The sequence below is a fragment of the Zonotrichia albicollis genome, chromosome W (genome assembly GCF_047830755.1).
Source record: "Zonotrichia albicollis isolate bZonAlb1 chromosome W, bZonAlb1.hap1, whole genome shotgun sequence".
NCBI classification, from domain to species: domain Eukaryota; kingdom Metazoa; phylum Chordata; class Aves; order Passeriformes; family Passerellidae; genus Zonotrichia; species Zonotrichia albicollis.
Window position 1 is genome coordinate 13,939,477 of NC_133859.1, and position 22,068 is coordinate 13,961,544.

General features: G+C 39.7%; 1 pseudogene; it reads left to right on the plus strand.

The window, feature by feature from the left end:
- Positions 1-22,068, plus strand: part of LOC141726816 (protein patched homolog 1-like) — a 162,844-nt pseudogene that overhangs the window by 86,569 nt on the left and 54,207 nt on the right.

Below are 22,068 nucleotides of genomic sequence, written 5' to 3' on the forward strand. Positions count from 1 at the left end.
TGTATAAGAGTCCATAGTGGTTTATACAGGAACACACAATTCCATCAGGAGTTGGGACAGATGCAAGAAAAATGCCATAGCTCCTTTTTTAATCTTGATGAATTGAAATTTCTGAGTTGTACCTAATTGCATAGTCTCACTGACTTTGAGCTGCATGTTAGCTGCAGAGTCTGGACTGTGTTGAGAAGTATTTTAAAATCAATACCAAGAATGCCTGTCCTTCATGATTATTGGCTGGCATGGGTTAAATGCTGTTCCTGTCTCATATACGCATGCACACACAGTTTCCTCTGCAACTGGTATGGAAGATGCTACTCTGCATCCTTAGGTAGGTGGAAATGGGTGCAAGACATAAAGTCAGTGTTAGTCTTGTTGCCCTAAGTGCCATAATTTCTGATTTGAATCAGATTTTTATATAGGGATGACCTTTGTTCAGCCTTCTGCTGTGGCTTTGAATCTAGCATTCACAATTATTTGGTTAGTTCCTATGAATTTATTCAACACACACATTTTAAAGAATGGTGTTTACAAATGATAGTGAATGGAAGGGTACTGACATAACTATATGCTGTACAATATTATTGCACTGTCATTACTAAATATAGATATACAGTAGTAGAATGCAGAATGGCAGTTGGTTGAGCTGCCTAAATAAATGCATCCTAGCTTCTTTCACAAGGTTATCACAGCATATGACTGCTTTTGCTGCTTTTTAGTGTCACATAGGTAGGTGAAATATGCTGGGTTTAACTCCTTATGCCAAAATTTTATTTTAACCCTTTTATGAAAAAAATTGTGCAGTATCCTAGTTTCTTCTCTCCTAGAATCATTGACTCAGTGCTTTCAGGAAGAAAATACTCTCTTTAGTGAGTTTTGAGTTTCTCAGCAGATCTGCTTATTTTCATTTTTTTCTGACCTTAAAGGTGACAAATTTATGGATTGCACTGTTGAGTTACTATGGTGTGTAAAATACATTGCTATATGGCAGTATGGCAGCATGCAGCATGCTGTCAGGTTTGAATGATGCTTTAGCTATGAATGAAGCAAAGACAGGCAGCCAAAGACAAAACCTTTATGAGATTTTGTTTAGCAGTGTCTGCCACATACACTACAGAACAAATGTGATCAGACTACAGCTGTTGATACAATTTCCTGTGCCTGGAAGGGAGAAAAATGTGGTGCACCCACAAGGGCTGAGTACTGTACCATACAATTCCAAAGACATCTTGAAGACATACAGTTGATGCATATCCTGGGGATTAACTGAATCCAGATCCTTGGAATCTAGTTGAGGGGTGTGGGGATTTTTTTGAGGGAGAGAAAAGTTGACTTTTTTTAAACTGCTGTCAGTAATGTTCTTCATTTCATTAAAAGGACCTGAAACTGGATCTAAGTCAGAGTTTAAAATAAACAAATCAAACAGAGAAACTCCACAGTAACATGTTTAATCCAGAATTCTCTGTCATAGCTCTAGCTGTGCAGTATTTGGCTGAAGAACCCTAGAGGCATACCACTGCTTTTTACCCCATAGATACATTTGCCAACAGTGATTCAAATAACACAGTGCACTTGTCTGGCTTTTTTTTGCACTGGGCATTTTCTGAAACACATAGATCATGGGAGACAAGTGCTAGAAAATTTTATACAGACATTGTTTTATTTTTATAGCTCTCCATTTACTTGGTAGCATGTTCTTCAAAGTTAACAACAGAGTTTAACTGCACACAGGCATGTATAGGCACTCTTGCCAATTTTTTTCCCTTTCCTTAACATACATTTCTTCAATTCTGTTGTTGTTCGCCCTCAGTTACAGATAGTTTTTTTGAATTTGTATTTCAATTGTTCCGTTTGTTCTGGAACCATCTGCTGATATAGTGGGTGTTATGAAAATGATATAAATATTAGTTTATCAATAACCAGTTTCCACTGTTGCTGTAGTTGTTTGGATTTTTTTCTTCATTCTCAAACAATAGCTTGCTGGTAACCCACTTCAAGTGAAAGTTAATGCTATTTGTCTTTTTCTTTCCCCCTCCTATATGTGTGTGTTGCATCTCTAGGCTTTTTGTCATAAGCTTCATAAGCTTTGCAGCAAGAGCCCTGAAAGCAAAACTCATTCTGAATGGCTTCTAATCTTTCCATTTTGCAGTTGACTAAACAACGTCTGGTGGATGCAGATGGAATCATTAACCCAAATGCTTTTTACATCTACCCAACAGCCTGGGTTAGTAATGACCCTATGGCCTATGCTGCCTCACAAGCCAACATCTGGCCTCTCCACCCAGAATGGGTCTATGACAAAGCAGACTATATGGCAGAAACAAGGCTGAGAAGTAAGTAACATTTAATCTTAATGTCTTATAGTTTATATATGTGGTCTCACTGTCACAGACATATTTTCATTAAAATCCTTTCGTTAGGATTTTTTCCTGCTGAAGCTGAGAAGTTTCAGCACCAAAGTGTAAACAATGGTTATCTGCTGCTGTGGAATGCAACAGGTGGATCCGTGATTGGTCTCCTGTGGATTTTTGGATTTACTCACCACTCACTGCAGAGCTGTCCTCGCTTTCTGCCGGGAAACAGACCTATGTTGTTCATTCTTTTCTATTCTTAGCTTAGCTAGCCTTCTGAGAACTTTTCCTTCTATTCCTTTTAGTATAGTCATAATGTAATATATATCATAAAATAATAAATCAAGCCTTCTGAACATGAGGTCAACATTCTCGTCTCTCTCTTCATCCTGCAAACCTTGTGACCACTGTCACAGTCTCACTCTTTCCTTTAAGACCTGGCAACTATAGTTGGGTGATATTGTATAGGGCTCAGAAGCATAAACAGAACAATATATTGTGCTACTCTGTAGACGCAGGATACAAATGCAGTTGTTGAATCTAGTGTAATGTGGCACCACTGAAGGGTTTTATCATGTTGAAAAATGAGTTTTATAACAGTTTCTAGCAAAGCTCTACGAACTTATAAGAAGTATTGTTCTTAATGTCACTGGATAGTTCTGTATGCAAGAGAAACCTGGAGATTGCATTAAATTCCTGAATTTCATCATGTTTAACCTCAGTTTTTGATATGTAAGGAAATTTCATCAAGTTAGCTCATATGTATAAGATACCAACACCAATATGATATAAGAGCCATTATGGGGAGGAATCTGTGTGAGTGGGTGTTCTCCTTCTGTCCCTCCCACTCTGTGCTGTTCATTGTTTTGCATCCTTAGCAGCAATGTTGGTTCGTCTTGCTTCACTTCAGTAATTTATTGGGCGGACTGCTAGTTGGACACCAGTGGAGAATGGGAGCATACATGTGGGGTGTTGCGGTGTGATGTCATGGTTTGCGTCAGATACCTCAGTTTTCTCCCTGTAGATTTCTTCCCCAGGTCTGTCAATCACCTCTCCTTTCCCCTACCCTGACCCCTGTTGAGTGCTGTCTGTCAGTCCTGGCATTCCAGAAGGGCGTCAAGTGATTGGCAGAGTTCAAAAGATGCCTTTCAGCCTCGGAGGACATTGGGCCATCCAGGTGTCATTTGTCCCCTGAGACTTCCCCTCCCCTACCTGGTTGGTGAGATCCCTACCCCTTCCCTACCCCTCTCCACAGGGTTAAAAGGAACAACAACCACGTGGTTCGGGAGGTTCTGTTAGAGCAGTTACTGGATTCAGAGGCCTGTGGGCCAGGAATAAAGCTCTGGATCAAAATCCTCCAGCAGAACCCGACTCCTTTTCCTTCACCCCACCTTAAAGCTTCTCCGACAGAGCTAAACTTGAGCTCCTGCATGTCTGGACTTGTCTCTAGCGCCCAGCTGCAGCATCCAGCTTAGCCAAAGGTGTCTCTGAGGTGAAAACACCACTCTTGCCACCTTTTGGTCAAGCAGCAAGGGCCGGACAAGCCCAGGCATGTCCCATCCGGCTATATTAGTATTAATTCTAATAGCGGGGGAGGACTGGTACTCTTGAAAATGTGAGTGGGTAACAAGCTAGCTGTACTTCAATGTATCCAAATCCTAGGACAGATATTCAGTAAAAAGCTGGTGAAGATTGCATACATATATTGAAATATGTAGTTGTTAAATGATATAGAATTGTTTGGGGACTTAAAAAAGGCTGTGTTTATCAGAAAAATAGTAATTTCCTTTATTTGGAGTTTTTAAAGTGTCAGTTGTTCCAAAGATGCAAAAATTTAAATTCAACACCTTTAAGCATTCTGCTATAGAGAACAAGTGTCTTGTTAACCATGCTGTCTGTGTATCTCCTTCCCAAACATGTTAAAACTTTGCCATACTTGTCCTAGTTCCAGCAGCTGAGCCCATAGAATATGCTCAGTTTCCTTTCTACCTCAATGGATTGCTATATGTAATAACTATGCTGGTATGGGGATTGCTAGCTACCGAAATGGTTATCCATTTCTATTTTGGGAGCAGTATAGTGGACTTTGTCACTGGTTTCTCTTATCCATTAGTGTGGTTTTGGCTTGCACATTTCTGATGTGTGCCCTCTTCCTCCTGAACCCTTGGACATATGGCATCATTGTAAGTTTATTATAGTGGTCTTTGTTGAAGTCAAATTCCTTTCAGCATAGCTCTTGCTATAATCAGGAAGGTTGTGTTTATGTCTGGGCATCTAATAGCGCATGTATATAGCATCATCCATTATATTTTCATTCAGCTTGAAGGGGTAGAGTTCATGCTAAAGATACAAACCTTTATAACCTTTGTCCACTTTAATAACCTTTGTCCTTTGTCCAACTTTTTGCAGATTGAAAGGTTTTGTTATAAGGGTACATGAATTTTTATCTTTGTTCAGATGCCCATTAACATGAGAAATAAAGATACTTAGGAAAATTTAGAATGCTATTAAATATTAAAGTTATTTCTATTTAATTTTTCCTTCTTTTTTATCAGTGTTATTTTTCAAGGCAGTTGCTTGTGACTAACTTGCCTGTAAATTTACCCACTGGTTTCTGAATGCAGTCTTTCTGGAAGGACTGAAATGGTTTGGTTGTACAATACACACTGAGAAAAGAGTGTAACTGGGCTATTGAAGAAAAAGGCTTATAAAATCATAAAGTGAAGAGAATACTCCTTCAAGCTTTCTGCAAGGTACCATAAGCCTCATAGTAAGCATTCAAGTTAAACTGAATTATGATGTCCCTATGTTTACATTCCATAAACTGTTATATGATTTATGTGTATGGTTTCATAAATGTTGCGTGGCTTACAAAAATGTAAAATAGTTGCTAGTTTTTGTATTGTACATTTATATAGCTAGTATGTTAAAAGGTAAATGTTTAGTCTAGAATATTTTTCATAGCACTGAATCAAGCAATTTACGTTATTTTTCTTGTTTTGTTAGCTTATAAAATAGTTTATTACAGTGCATACTTTTATCCCTTGGAAAAGTGGTTTATTTTCAGAGTCTAACATTGCTTTTTGTCTCTTTTTCCTGCTTGGCTTTAGAAACTTTGAAATTGAGTCCATGGATTTCCTCCCCTCCTTTATTGTTTTTTACAAGGTAGATGAAAGAAAAATAAAAGCTTTCTCTTATCTATTTGCATTGTCCATATGAATCCCTTCAAGTATCTTTAAAGCTCAAAGGCCCCCTGTAACTCGAGACTCATCAGCTAATTATGACATTCACCCTCTTCTGAGCTTTAAACCTCTTCTGGAGTCATCCTCACATTTGGAGTACTACAAAAATAATTCCAATGCAGTTATTTGAAAGTTAATTTTTTTCTTCTTTCTCATGGATATTCACTGGAACATTATTTTTCTCTTTTTCACCAATTTCCTTGAAAAACCTTATAGAAAAAACTATTTTTTAAATCACATTGATAAATTGTTACCAATAGAAAAGTGATGCTTGATCTCTTAAATGGTTCTTGGGATAATAATTTAAGTTGACACTTTAGAGGGTCATTGCCATTGAACACAATGAAACAAAGAAAAATGGCTTGTCTTTGAGGATAAGAGAAGGACTGATGTGAGGAATATATTTTATAGTCCCCATATTGTTTTATAATATTCTTCTTCATTTGTCTTGAGTATGAGAAGTTACTAACAGCTGTTTGAAATTTGTCTTGAGTATGAGAAGTTACTAACAGCTGTTTGAAATCATCTAAGTGGTGGTTCTGGCTCTGATGACTGTGGAGCTGTTTGGTATGATGGGTCTAACTGGAATAAAGCTGAGTGCAGTGCTTGTGGTTATCCTGGTTGCTTCTGTTGGCATTGGTGTGGAATTCACTGTTCATACTGCTTTGGTATGTAAAACTAGAAAACATTTTCAAAGTATTTAAAAATAAAATGGTAACTGTTATAATTCCAAATCCTTACCTAAACTCCTAAGTCAGTGGCATGATTTTCAGAAAAGTATCAGTCAAACTTACCACAAAGTTCTTTGTGCCATTTGGATTGTCATGGTAGAGTATATCTGATCTGAAGAAAATGTTCCTAACTGTTGAGTCAGTCTCCTAGAAGATAAGAGGGAACAGATAACAATATTTTAATATTAATAATGCTTTTTTAAGACTGATTTATTAAGATTATGGGTAAATGTGGTATCTGATTGTGTGAGACACAAATATGTAGACAAAGCAGAACTCTTAATATTCATTCTTTTAGGCCACACTCATTCACCTTCTGCAGCCTTGCTGTTGACTCTCAGTGCTATGTAGTTCTTTATGCCCTCTTGTGTGTAGATTCTGTGTCTTGTGGTAAAGAAACCTTCAAAGGGAGATATTCAGAATGATATAATTTCATTTACTTTCTCTGGAACACTAAAATTTGAATGTTTTTAATTCTTCATTTAAAAATCACCTTCTTCTCAAAACCCAGCAGCTATTTAATAATGAGCTCAAATGTGCAATCTGTAGGGAAAGAGTTTTCAAATGTAATAAAGAAAAGCAGAGAGGAATAAATGCTTGAATGTTTTATATAAACATTTTCAACAATTTCAAAGTTAGGGTGCTCAAATCTAGAGTGCACCTAATCATCCAACTTAGTCAACCTGATATACAGAAGTGCAGAAAAATGACAGTTTTCTTGCACGAGAGCAGTTTTGGATGTTTGTTATGCAAAACTCCTGCTTTATTTGGCAACCAAGACTGGATGGAATAAAGAGCTATTTTTCTGTGTTCACATTTGACACTGGAAGCACTGATGTTAAGGATAAGTTTAGACTAAGGCCTGATTTCTTTTTTCTGTCAATTAAGTAATTTTTATACTAAGTTGGAGGATTCAGACATTTTCTTGGAAATTAGGGAATTTCAGAATTTAAATGTTTATATACTACAAATGAAAAGCTACCTATGTTTTAAAACATTTCACATTTATTTGTTCTTAGTAGTGTTATATCTCAGAACTCTCAACATTACATAGGGAAAGGTCTCTTCACACACTCAACATAAATCCTTTTTCTGTAAGACTCTTCTAATCCATTTTCCAGAGGAGTGTTATTTAAGGATGTCATTGTCTTTATGGATTTGAATCTTACCCTATTAAAAGGTAAGAATGGATGAGTCTAGTCAATATAATATCAGCTCAAGAAAAAGACGTTTGGAGCCTACTATATTCTGTGGTATACTGGTATCATAGCAATCAAAAAAAATGAAAGGAGGAAACTGAAAAATGGGGTGAGAAATTGAGAGATTGGATGGAGATTTAATAGAACTTTTAGACTCAGCAGGAGGATGGGTAGACTATTGAGAGGATCTTGTAACAGTGAAAAGGAGCTGATAATTAAAAGGAATCCAAGCACACAGGTGATGGCCAAATATTTGGAACATAATAGGGGAGGGACTTGAACCCAACCCAATACTGAGTGGAACTCAAACCTGTTATGAACAAAAAAATCGGTTAATATTTTTTTTGTGTGAGAAAGAGTTACAGAAATGCAGCCAGATCGGTCTCTGCCAGGATTCTTAGTGCTTTGTTATTGTAATACCGGGTCGTTAAGGCTTATCTCTTCTTTTGTATTAGTAAAAAGCCTGGCTGGGTGCGGTGGACCCTTCCCCCGAGGCTGTGCTCTCTTACAGCATAGGGAAGACACCTGAGAGGGTGGGGGGGGGTTATGCAAAGTGACTCCAAAGTCCAGAATGCTTTGTGGGACCCCGACTCGAAATGCAACGAGGAAACCCCAAAAACAACGAGCCAAATAAGAATTGAGAGACTAAAATGATGTCTGGACGTGAGGAGCCGAGTGCTGAGCCTGCAGAGATGCTGAACACCTTCGGAGCCCCTCTCGCCCTGAGCAGGGAGTGGTCCCAACGCCGGGACTAGCCACCTGGGAAGGTCACAGGATCAACATCTGACGGGGACATCACGCCCTAAGACTCCCACGAGGACTGGATCCCCGGCTCTGCCCCTAGTGGACGGAGCTGCGCATATCCTCCTCCTCTGAGTCGCCCTGGGAGACGCGACGGGGACTGCAGCCCTGCCGAGCCGCCCAATCCTGAGCTGATCACTTTTAATAAAGGCATTATAAAGGAGAAGAAGTCTCCTGGCCCTGTTTATTTCAAAACCCACTTCAGTATTTACACCAAATCAGCTCAGGGAGTTTTAACACTTACCTTTTGATGCCTCCCATGTAAAGGATTCCAGCTGAAATCACATTCTTGCCAGCAGTTGGATGTTTGAAGATGAGAGGATCCAAAAGTGCTAGCCTAGGGTCTAATTTGAGTTTCCAAACTGTTAATACTTCTCTACCCTAGGTATCTTGTAGCAGTCTCAAGCTTTAAATATGGAAAGGTAATTTATTTGAGTGGTACAGCAGTAGAAACAGCTCAAACTAGGTGCCTCCAGAGAGCGACCCTGAACAAAGAAATACCTGGGCTATTATACCCTTACAGTCTAAGTTTCCCAGCCCTCACATGACAGTTTGGTCCAATAATAATATTTAGGTCTGGGGTCTTCTTGTTCTTCATTGGTTCTCTTAATTGTCTCTAGGCAGGCCATTTCTTCTCTTATCTGTGAGGTTGCAGATTTTGCTGAAGGGGTAGTGGCCTTCCTTGCTTCCTTATCTTTCATTGTGAACTGGCTCTGAGACCTCCTTTTACTAAACTAGGTAAAAGTTCAGGGTATCTAGTCTTGCAGCCTAAGGCTTCAGAAAATTTAGCTACTAAGGCTAAGCAAATTATACTAAAATAATCCTCTAGTGATCATTGAGTCCAACTTCCCTGCCATGGGCAGACTTCTTTCACTAGATTAGGTTGCTAAAAGCCCTTTCCAACCTGACCTTGAAAACTTCCCAGGATGGGGCATCCACAACTTCTCTAATCAACCTGTTCCAGTGTCTCATCACCCTCATCATAAAGCATTTCTCTTTATACACAATTCAGATCTACCCTCTTTCAGTTTAAAATGCTTCCCCCTTGTCCTGTCACAACAGACCTTGTTAGAAAGTCTCTCTTAATCTTTCTTATAGGCCCCCTTTATATACTGAAAGGCCACAAGGCCTCCCTGGAGCCTTCTGTTCTCCTGGCTGAATAACCCCAACTCTCTCAGCCTGTCTTCATCAGAAATGCATTCCAACCCTCTGACCATGTTTGTGGCCCTCTTCTGGACCTACTTTAACAGGTCCATGACTTTCCTGTGCTGGGGACCCTAGAGCTGGATGCAGTACTCCAGGTGGGGTCCCAAAAGAACAGAGCAGAGAGGCAGAATAATCACCCACAACCTGCTGGCCACTCCTCTTTTGATGCAGCCCAGGATATGATTTGGTTTCTGGGCTGCAAGTGCACACTGCCAGTACATATCAAATTTTTCATCCACCAGTATCCCTGAGTCCTTCTCTGCAGTTCTGTTTTCAATCCATCCATCCACCAGGCTGTATCAGTATTGGGGATTGCTCTAACCCAGGTGAAACACCATGCATTAATATTTAGAGGGTTTGTAGTATTTCTTTTCAAGGCTTAACTGAGAACCACTCCAGATCACAAATGGTAGCTAAATGACAGTCCAGAATTGTATGAATATTCACACTCTCTTTCTCTCTTAATGCTGTTTCATACTTTCTTTTCTGCCATGGGGCATTCAAGGAAAAGTATGCACTATAATTACATTTCAGCAGTGTTCTAAAACATAATGCTATCATCATTGCATATAAACTTAAAAAATATATTTCTGTCAAAAGACTGATTGACTTCTATGTACACTACAAAAATAAGTTTTCACATAAATTATATGTCATAATTTTATCTTTGTAACTGAAATGACACTGTCTCACTTTGAGACAAATTAGAAGGAAACATCCTGAAAGGGTGTCTCCTCTAAAGAAAGGTAGGTTTTGGCAGCCTGTCCCCAACAGGTTCGAAAGGAATTTCTTGTAGGAAAGTGAAAAAATCTGTTTATTTAACAAGCAGAGTGCCCACAGGCACAGGAAAAGAGAAAGAATAATGTTAGATAATAAAGCTTCTCGTTGCAGAGAAAGCTGGTGAATTTTTAGAGTCATGCTCTGCTTCTCCCGAGTTCTGGAGCCAGGATGTAGCGTCCCTGAAGCCTCCTCCTGCTGGGCTGCTGCGTGGGCCTCCTGGTGATGGTCTGGTTTTTTGGACTGGAGCAAAGCTGAACAGTTCCAGAAGAAGCCACAGTCCCAGGAAAACTTCTTGCCTTAGCTAACAAACAAGAAGCTAGCTAAAAAGCAAAGATGTACTCCCTCTGTCCGTGCTGGCAACACAGCTGAGTAAACCCAGGGGAGGATGTGTGAAAACCACGCAGAAAGAATTCCACCTGCTTCACCTCCTCCCTCTCTCTGACTTAGCTTAAAGTTACAGGACCCATTCCTGGGCATAAAGCAGATGATAGGGGATACAGTATTGTACAGGCACCCCAAGACAGACACAAACCTACTTCTAATCAAAATAGACAGGTGATGAGACCCATCTTGAATATTTTTTTCTTTTACCTCCTTATGCTGAAAGGTATGATGAACATTTAATATGTTATATACTCTTTCCTATTTAACATTAATGAGCATTCTATGCAAATAAAAATGCATTTAAAAGGAAAAAACATAGCTGTCATAGTGTTTGCAATAGAAATAAGGTCCCTGCATTTTGTTTGGTATAAACTGTCATGACAAATACTGTAAGAAAGCATTCTTATGTTACAAAAATATAAATATCATTCACAATTTAAAAAGTTTTAAAAATCCCCAAAGCAAACCAAAATAAATGTTGTCAGCCACCAAGTTCTCTCTTTGTCAATGTGACTATTGACGTGTGAAGCAGCAGAGAGGTCACCTGCACATGACATGCAGGACAAGGAATCGGGCAGGGGCAGAAAAATGATGGAGAAAGATGAAGAGAGGAAGAATGAGAACTTCTGTTCTAGTATTTTAAGTTAAGGTTCTCCATCCTTATGGTTTGGTTTCAAACAGAACACAGTGTTTGAAGCATTTTTTCAGCCCCTTTGATGCCTCGTGAAGGCTGACTTAGAACAGAGGCTAGACGGAGTTAAAGAATAAAGTAGGTATTTATTAAAAGGCCTCAATGGATACATCTTGGGCAGTACAAGAGCCCAGCCAGGGCTACACCCAAGATGAACCAAAATAGACACAAAATGGATGACTGATCACGAGGTCTCTCACTTTTATAAGTTCTGGTCCATTAGCATATTGAAGTTAATTGTCCAATTATAGCTTTAGGTTATTAAGTCCCATCCTTCTTGTTTTTCTCTCTTCAGTCCATGTTGTTTATGCTCTTGGGCCTGAAATTTGGATCAGTTGTCCTTGGTCCCATGCTAGAAAAGGAATTGTTTTGTCTAGCTACTCTGTGAAGAGATCTTACCATCCCTTAATACGAAGCTCAGAACTACACACCAAAGCAGTACAGAATCTGAAAAATATAAAGGCTAAAACCTAAGGCATCATCTTCACTTGCAGCAATTAACCTTTAGACTAAAACATAACAAAAAAAAAAAAAGATAAATTAGTTTCACAAAGAGATCCCAATTTAACTGTTTCAATTAAAAGTGCCAATGCAGCATGAGAAAACCAATCAAAACAACAGAGGAAAAGTGGCACTCATTAGTCCTGGATCCAACAGAAAGTCATTCATATTTAATAAGTAAAAATAAAAGGGTTATTTTAAATTCTTCCATTTGATTTTTCTCACTTCTTATTAACTTCTTCCCTGCAATTAAAATAAGGTGACAGAGGTTACTGCTTTGAATGTTATAAGGAGACAACTGAGCTGTGGCTTACCAAGAAAAAAATTAGATTATTTAGCTTCTAATGCCACTCAGTTAACAGTATCAATATCAAAATAAAGCATATGCTCTTTGAATTTCTATAACCACCAGCACCTCTCAATGTTCAGCACATTTTGAAGTGAAAAAATAGTGATTATAGTGTTTGCACACACTTGGCACTGTTTATGAAAAATGTCAAAACACTTGCAAACAGTAATTAAGCCTTGCAACTAACTCTCCTGGGAAGTGGATAAGTACAATTATGCCCATTTTACTGACTGAGAAACTGAGGCACAGGGCAGTTGCATGACGTGACCATAATCATGTGTACCAAGTCATTAATCGAGTGGGAAACTGAACCACACTCCCAAACTCTGACTTCCTGTCTTCTATTTTATCTTGCCCCTTTGATAATGGTAGTCTATGGTACATGTTAGTTAACACCAGTGCGGTTTTCATTAGTGCCTATTAACAGGGAAAGGCAGACTCACACCAGCATCAGTGGGTTCATAAGTCCATTAAGGGTTACCATACAGTAAAAGAGAAACTACAGTACACTGGGAACATACACACACTGACAGACACACTTTGAGATGCACACATCAATACACACAGCAAAACAAAACCTGTACACAGCTAAAACTATTTAATTCTCCAAGACTGACATATTTTACTTCATATCTGCTTATTTTTAAAAAAATATTGTGCATAGTGTGTTTGAAAATTAACAGTAACATTTCATACTATGACAGTTTGTGATATGGCAATTTAAAATATTTTAAACAAATATGTACCTTTACAGAAAAAATCCTATTACATAAGCAATATTTTCATTGAATTATACAAGTAAATCAAACAATATTTAAGCAGCAGAGACTTAAGCTGAAATTTAGAACTAGATAATGTTGTGGCAAAGAGATGAAAGTACAAGAAGTACAGAGCAAACCCAATATTGTCCTCACTCTATTAAGTGGAGGCAAATGAGTCCAGATTATACTGCTTTACAGTGTTCTTTTGTATATTGTATATGCGTACCTCTTTAAATATTTATGGAAATATTTTACAAAATAATACAATAGGTTGCAGTAACACTGAATTGTTGTCCTGATGCAGCATGTCCTTTCTCACAACTTTGAGTAGTACTTCTCTTTAAGCTGTTCTAGAAATACCCCTTTCCATCTTTGGCCTCTTCTTTGCTTCAGTTATTACCCTTTACAAATACAGAGAAAAAATATCAAAGCATTAACTAAAGTTCAAGAAAATGAAAGAAATCAAGCTATCTCAACACTCATTTTGTGATTCTTCTGGTCACAGTTAGCAGTGAGGCATGATGTTTCTCTTTTTCCAGTCACTGGGGACTTTGCCTGACTGCCATGGCTTTTCAAATATGTGTTGCTTGACAACTACATCAGTTAATTCCCTAAGGACCCTGAGATGCATCTCACCAGGTCCCATAGACTCGTACATGTTCAGGTTCCTCAGGTAGTCTTAAACCTGATCATCTCCTACGATGGGTAGGACTTCCTTCCCTCAGTCACTGCCTTGAGATTAAGAGACTTGAGAGATGTGGGAAGAGAGATTGCCATTGAAAACAGAAGCAAAAAAGTTGAGACCCTCAGCCTCCTCCATGTGGATTGTCACCAGATCTCCTATTTTATCAGGGAAGATTCAATTTATTTTCCCTTCCTTTTCTGACTAACATACCTGTAGAAGCCCTTATTATTATTATTAATATCCCTTGCCAGATTTATCTCCAGCTGTGCAGGATTCCTGATCCCATCTCTACACATCTGGGCAGCATCCCTATATTCTTTCTGGGATATGTGTCCCTGCTTCCACTGCTCGTGCATTTCCCTCTTGTGTTTCAGTTTGACCAGGAGGTCTTTACTCAGACATGCCTTACTCCTGCCTTCCTTGCCTGATTTCTTGCACATGGGAATTGATAGTTCTTGTGCTCTCATAAAAAAATGTCTTTAAATAGCTTGCAGCTCTGTTCAGCTCTTTTATCCCTGAGAGCAGTTTCCCAGGGGGTCCCATCCACCAGTCCCTTGAACAACTGAAAAAAATCCAAACATTAATTAAAGTTCAAGAAAAAGAAACAAATTAAGCTAATCCAACACTTATTTCATGATTCTTGTGGTTACAGTTAGCAGTCAGGCAATGTGGACTCTTCTTCCCTCAGTCATGGACTTCCTGGTAACAAAATCCTGATGCCAATCAAAAAAGATTTAAATGCCTTGATTTCTGAATGCCACAAATTCAGTCAAAACCAATGGAAACGTCAAAGAGAAAAAAGCTGTATCTGATACCGGACGCAGTTAAGATTTTCATATTTGTCTGCTTTTCAGCTTGGAAAATCTGAGGATACTATCACTTACTATATTCCTAGACTCTGAGTATAAATGAATTCAGGTTTATTTGCTCTTTGAGATGTTTGGAGAGAAGTTTTATAAATCAGAAGGTGGTTTTATCAGGAATCATAAAAAAAAAATTCCACCAAAATTCTGCACATATATGCATGTAAATCTGCATATGTGTTTGTAAAATATTTCCGCAATCAAAATTAAATGCCTTGCTTAGGTCAAACTAGTGTCCGCCACTGAAAAGCTGTGAAAAGCAAAGCAAGAAAATAGGGACTGAGAACTAAGTAAGGATTTAACACCTGCTTTTTTCCCCTCAAATGAGGAAGAAAAAAGTAGTTGAAATAATGAAATCAGTTTTCAACCACAAGCCCCAGAAAGCTTTAGGAATAAAAAAGTCAACTTATGCCTCTCCTTTAAAGCATTCCCCATAAAATAAATCAATTATTTTTCAAAGAAAATAAACAGACATCTTTTGTCTTCCCCAAACATCTAAAATCATAGAATCAGAGCAGTTTGGGTAGGAAAGGACCATAAAGGTCACCTAGTTCCACCGCTTCTGCCATGGGCAGGGACACCTTACATTAGACCAGTGTCCTGGTTTAGAGCAAATTTGGGAGAGAATCCCCAAAGGGGTTCCTCTAGGAAAAGCAGATTCAATCGGCCCCTCCCCCCAACCGGTCTGGGAGAAAACACCTCCTTGGAGAAAGGTGGAAAAAAACCTGTTTATTAAACAATAAAATCTAAACAATATTAAAAAAAAGACCTCTTGCCACTCCAAAAGAGATGAAAAACTGAGAAAACCCCATCCCCGGGTTGCAGCTCAGCTCACTCAGTTTCTTATCAGTCCCTCCGATGCTGGAAATGTTGCAGGCCAGGCCCGGACCAGTGGGCCAGAGATGTGAGCTGCCGGTGCTCCCCTAGGTGTTCAGTCCGGAGCAGGTTTCAAGAGGTCCAAAGAAAAGGAAAAAAACCACAGTCCAGGGAACTTCTTTGCCTCAGCTAGCTAAACTATCTAAAAGCAAAAGAGAGCTCTGTCCCGCTGTTTGTCTATCCGCAGAGAACAGTCCGAGAGGAGTAATGTGGAGGAGTGAGAGCAGTGTCTGGAAAAAAAAAACAAAACTGTGCACTTCTCTCCCCCCTTCACTCTCTGCAACAAGTCTTAAAGGTGCAAAACTTATTATTCAGCATAATAGAATGAGACGATTGGAGATAAAAGCATCATACAGTCAACCCAGGACAACCAGGTTGCTTGGGACCCTACCCAACATGTCCTTGATCACTTCCGGGGATGGGGCAGCGACAACATCTCTGAGCAACCTGTGCCAGTGTCTCACCACGCTCTGAGTAAAGAATTTCTGCCTAATAGCCAATCTAAACCTACTCTCTTTTAGTTTAAAGCCATTCCCCCTTGTCCTGTCACTACATGGGCTTGTAAAAAGTCCCTCTCCATCTTTCTTGTAGGCTCCCTTTAGGTACTTGAAGGTCACAATAAGGTCTGTCCTAGGGTGACGTTATGATGCTTGTATCCCCATTCATGTGTTCTGTTTATGCTGGAGATTATGTTCTGTGCCTTCAAGCCTGGCTCTGAAGAGTGAAAGTTTTGTTTGGGTTTTCTTATGAGCCTGGCGGGACACAGAGACAGGCAGTACATAGTGGTGCTTTTGATTTTTTGATTTTTTGCTATTTTGCTTTTGCTTTTTGCTTTGCTCTCTTGCTCTTGCTTCTGCTTCGCTTCTGCTTGCTCTTGCTTCTGCTCATTAGCTAGTTTACCTAAACAGTCCAAATTTCTTCCGGGACTGTTTCTCCTTCCTTTTTTTTTTTTGACCATCTTGAACCTGTGCCGGACTGGGACCTGGGAACACTGAGAGTTTGCACCTTGTGGTCTGCAGCAGCTGCCCCAGCGCCGGTGGGACTGATAACAGAGCGACCACCCACGAGAGAGACTTTCTGAATTTGTCATCTTTTTCAGAGTGGTGTCATCCGGTATTGTTCATTTTGTATGCCGGGGGGTGCCGTGCCTGTTAAATAAACAGGTTATTTCACTTCTCTCTGAGGAATTCTTCCCGAACCGGTTGGGGGGAGGGGCCGTATGGGTTTGCTTTCTGGAGGGGCCCTTCTTTGGAGATTCTCAACCAATTTTGCCCTAAACCAGCACAAAATCTTGGCGCCCAACACATGGGGTGTGAGAGAGAGTGGAAAAACCCTTTTTTGAGTGCATTTTGGTTGCCATTACTCTGTGTTTGTTTAAAGCAGTTATTAGCCATGCTTTTTGAATTCATATTGTCTATTGGGGTGAAGGCATGCATACATTTCTGGTCCCTAGGGTTTTTTGAGATTTTAATACCTCTATGGTCCCTAGGTTTTTTTCCTTATCCAGAAATAGCTCTAGTATTGTCCCTAATACATAGTTTTTATAGAAGAGGGGCAGTGACCAGAATAGCTCTCCTGCTGGGCTTGGTGGCAATGATTTGTAAGAAGTTTATAAACATGCTGGGGTCTGCTCCAGGTATGAATGGTTCGTGACTATGGTTATGCATCCAGTTTGTTAGAGGAGGAGCACGGGATAAGGTTTTTCAGCCTTTGCTTTCCTTCTTCTCCTATGAATCTGCTACATTGCTATTGGAGAATGTTCAGTTTCCCCTGAATGTTAAAGAAACCATCTTTCTGGTATTCCTTCTGGTAACCTTCCTCTATACAGTCTGCTGTTTCTCTTGAATGAGGGCTGAGATTTCTAGATGGGCTGATGAGACTCAGTAAAGAAAGAGTCAAGGCCCAGATGGCAGGAGAACGAGGAGAATGCCTTAAGTTTAGGCTGAAATCCTCTTGTAAGGCTGTGGAGAAGATATAATTGATACATCAGACTCTTTTTTCCCTCTAAGTCATTGAAAAGTATGGGGGATGAAGTGTTCAAATTGTAGATATGAGCAAAGGCATCTATGCTAAAGCAAGCAGATGTTGAAGTAGCTGTGATGCCATGAAAAGTTTGAAGAGAGAGAGAGAGAGAGTGGAGTGATGAAGACCCTTTGCCCCTAGGGAAAGAAGAAGAAGAAGGCCTCTGTTCTCAGAGATGAAGATGATCTCAGAGATAGATAACCTTTGCTCTTGAACATCTCATCCTTAAAATAGTACTCCACAAGTTGATGTGGCCCATAAACGCAGCTGTGGGAAAGCTGTGAAAGATAGGAGAGACTTCACAATTGCAGACTCCTGGGTGGCTGCTATTCGTGGACATTAAAAGCCATGAGAGAACTGTTTTCTTGTGGAGAAGTCTCTATGGCATGGCAAGGGAAACTCCTCTCCCTAAGTGAACCGAAGAAAGACTATTCTAGAAGTGATAAACTGAATTGTTTCTGTACATTGTTAGTGGGAAAGAAAAGATTGTAGGGGGGAGGAGAAGTGTTCTAAAGGTTTTATTCTAATTCTTATTATTTTTTCTTTTAGTTACTGTTAATAAGGCTTTCTTAATACCCTTTTAAAGTTTTGAGCCTGCTTTGCCTTCCTCCTAATCCTATCTTGCTGGTTTTCAGCTTCCTTTTTCTTTCTCTGTTGAGGTTGGGATTGAAGGCACTTGAGGCGATAGTTTGCAGTCAGACTCAGGTGTTTATTATTTCTTATCAATGTTAGTGTCTCACAGCAGTGAGTTCTGCAGCCTTTCATTAGTAAGGCACAAAATGGCTAACTATCTCTTGTTACAAGGTTCTTTAAGGCTAAACCATCCAATTAAGAAATGGTACCTAAATTATTTTAACTTTTAACTCAATAACTAATCCCTCAAAATCCGCAATGCAGACTTTTCTGTCCAATTACACAATACTGCCCAAACCCATGAAGAAGAAGGAAGAAGGTGAAGAAGAAGGACCAGCCATCACCTTAAAACCTCCATCTTGCTCTACATATATTGCTATATTGTAAAACCTTAAACTCTAAGTTTTCCACCCTGTGATATTACAGACTCCTATTCAAACTACACACCCATAATCACAGTGCTATCAATCAATTTTGGAAGCCTTCTCCACAGCCTCAGGTCAAATGTAGGGTTCTCTTGTGGGTCTGTGCCTTTCAGCACAGAAAGTTTAAAATTCTCAGCATCCAGGGTTCCAACACTATCTCACAGCAGGAAAAGAATAAGTATATTCTAGTGGGTGCACTGGTGTTTGGCTGGTCCTAGACCCACCTCATTAATTGGTGCATTGGCTGGGAAATCTCAAATTGGCGAACCAAAGCCACTACAATATTCAAATCAAGATGGGAAGTCAAGGGGTTTCCAAGCAGCATAACTGATGTGCATGATGATCTTCTTAGTTTCCTGAACAAAATATAATAAGTCCAGTTACTTCTTGGAGAGGTTTCTATGGTTGCATATTTCAAACACAGCACTCCTAACATTCCTATATGTTATACTTTACAATTTTACTTATAATCAAAGGAACTTATAATCATAACTAACCCTTTTATATTATTAAATTGATTATTTGATCAGATTATTTGCATCACCAGGATTCTACTTTGGAAATTAATCCCCTTGTCTGACTTCGTTCTTCCTGGGTTACTGTGTCTCCATAGGACTTGTCTTTCAAAGCCCCAAATGGTGTTCTGAGTTAATAGCATGGTGTAGTGGGTTTGGCTCGCCATCCAAGTCACGGTACCAAATAATGTAAAATTATTTACTCATTTTCTGCTGTGAGATTAGGAGAAGGGCAAAACAGGCTCAAACCTTTAAAAGGTATAAAGAAAACTTTATTAACAGAACTAAAAGAAGAATAATAAGAATCAGAATAAACCTTTAGAACACTTTTCCTCCTCCCGACTCTTCTTTCCTTTCCTACTGACAATGTAAAGAGACAAAACTTGGGATTTTCAGTTGGTTTACCACTTCAAAAATAAGTATTTTCTTCTGTTCACTTAGGGAGAGGCGTGTCTCCTGCCATGCCATGGAGACTTTTCCACAAGAAACAGTTCTCAAGTGGCTTTAATTTCACAGTAAACCAGTCCACGCAGGAAAAGGACATCTGTTTGCTATGTGAAAGTCCCTCCCACCGACTTACAGTTTTCTCACAACTGTTTTTGAGGGCTATCTCAGCTTAAGGGGTGCAATTTTAAGGCTGAGCTGTTCTAGAATAGAAACTAAGGGTCTTTTCTTCTATCTCTAGGAGTAAAAGTTTCCTTATTCTACCCCTGAATCAAGGCTTCTCTTCTCTTCTCTTCTCTTCTCTTCTCTTCTCTTCTCTTCTCTTCTCTTCTCTTCTCTTCTCTTCTCTTCTCTTCTCTTCTCTTCTCTTCTCTTCTCTTCTCTTCTCTTCTCTTCTCTTCTCTTCTCTTCTCTTCTCTTCTCTCTGTTTAGGCTTCTCATCAGACCACAGCTACTTCAGCATCTGCTTGCTTCAGCATGGGTGCCTTTGCTCGTAGACTGTGGTTTGAATGCTCCATCCCCCCATGCATTTCATGAATTATAGGGAAATAGTTTGATGGATCATGTCCTCACCATGGCCTTACACAAGAATTTCAGCCTGAGAAAGGGGCATCTCCTCATTCTCCCTCTGGGCTTTGACTTCTCCATCTTCACTGACCTTGGTGTCTCAATGTTGTTCTCCTCACAAGCTTTCACCTTTTCTCTGACTCAGGAGAAGATTGGCGTTCACAGATGTGAAAAATTCCAATGACTTGTTTTAAAATTTTAAAAGTTTAATAGTAATAAAATGATTATAAAAATAGTAATACAAATTAGAGCAATAAGAATTTGGACAATCTGAGTTGGGACAAGAAAGGACAATAAAATCAAAGAATTAAGATCGTTCGCATGCTTTCCTCAAAAAAAGCATGGCTCGCTAACAAAGGATTAACCCTTAAAAGCAATAGCCTGTTGCATATTCATATATCTCATACATGATGCATACATTCCTTTCAAACTAGGGATTTCTCTGGTTATTGTCAACTTTCCTCCTTAATCCTGTTGGCGCCTCAAAGACGAGAAGGAGGTGGAATAAAGTTTGTCTTTTCCGATAAGGAGGCCTCTTGGGGATTTTGGTGTCTTGTTGTTATTATCTCCGTGCAATTAATTTCTTGAGCTAGTTAAAAAAATTATCTTACATAGTATAGTTTCATTTTAATATTATGTTATAGCCTAAAACTATATTTAACACGCTATTAAAAATTATTAATATAGTATAACTTTTTAACATAACACATATAATATTCATTTTAATATTTGTGAAAAGCCAATCATAAAATACGCATTTTTCACAACAGATTAATTTTGTTCTCAAGTGGAATATTTCAGTGCTGAAAGGGGTAACAGACAGGCACACAAAGTCTCTCACTGACTGGGCTAGGATGGCTGTGGCCAATCTGGTCACATGGCTGGTTTTTGGCCCTGGCTGCTTTCATCTCCAGCTGTGGGGCTACCTCATGTGCAGACTGCAGAGCCACCTTTGGTCTCAGCCACCTCTGCTGTCTTGCAGCACCAGAATAGTCCTTGGCAGGCTGGAACGGGGCCCGGCCCAGCCCAGCCCAGGGTCTAGCGGAGCTGGCCCGGCCCACAGACTGTAGAGCGGGGCTCAGCAACGACCAGATTTCAACAGCCCATGCTGTGGCCCAGCTCAGGCTTCCTTTCCCCTCCCTCCCTCCCCAGCAGCCTTACTGAGAAGGGGGGGAAAAGGCTTCCACTCTTTTGCAGAAAGTAGGAAGTAAAAGAAAGTTTTTCATAGTTTTCTTTTTTCTTAAATATGAGTTATAGAGGCATGTCCAGCTTCTCTGATTAGTTTAACAGGATATCAATATTCAGAACTAGCTAGCTGTTGGGTCTGTCAGTCATGGAGGAAACTGTAATGTTTTACACAGGGCAGGTCACTTCTGTGGCTGACCTTTTTCTTCCTTACCAAAAAATTCAATTAAGGCAAACCCAGGACACCTAGTTTACTGGGTATGTTGCTGGGCACCCAGTAGTCACTTCCACTACTGTAAGCATATAGCACTTGTCTTCACATGTGTATGGCAGTGGTCCAATATAGTCAATCTTCTAGGCTTAGCCATATTTATATCCCAACTACTGCCCTCTATTCCAGGCAGACTTTACTTGCATCACTCACTTGATTGTAGCACCTTTCACATTCATTGATCATCTTTGTGATGGCCTAATGGTCCAGTCCACCCCTCAGTCATGAGCCCATCTCTATGTTGCACCTCTCCTCAGATTTCCCAATGTTTCATGAGCCCACCGAGATACAAATATCTCACCCAGTCCAGGTCTACCTAAACCACTTCCATTCCAGCAACCTCCTCTATGTGCTAGTTGTTTTGATGTTCTTCAGTGTCATGGTTCTTGGGCATGTGTGCATCTACATGACATACCTTTACAGAAATGTCATCTCCCTGGGCAAAGATGTGTTGCCACAATGCAGCAGCCCAGATGGGTTTAGCTCTGTTATGTAGATCTGCTTCCATTGCTGTAGCTGCCCCTACAGGGCATTAGCCACCCTCCAGGAGTGAGTATAGAGATAGAGCACTGGACATTTTTCACATTCA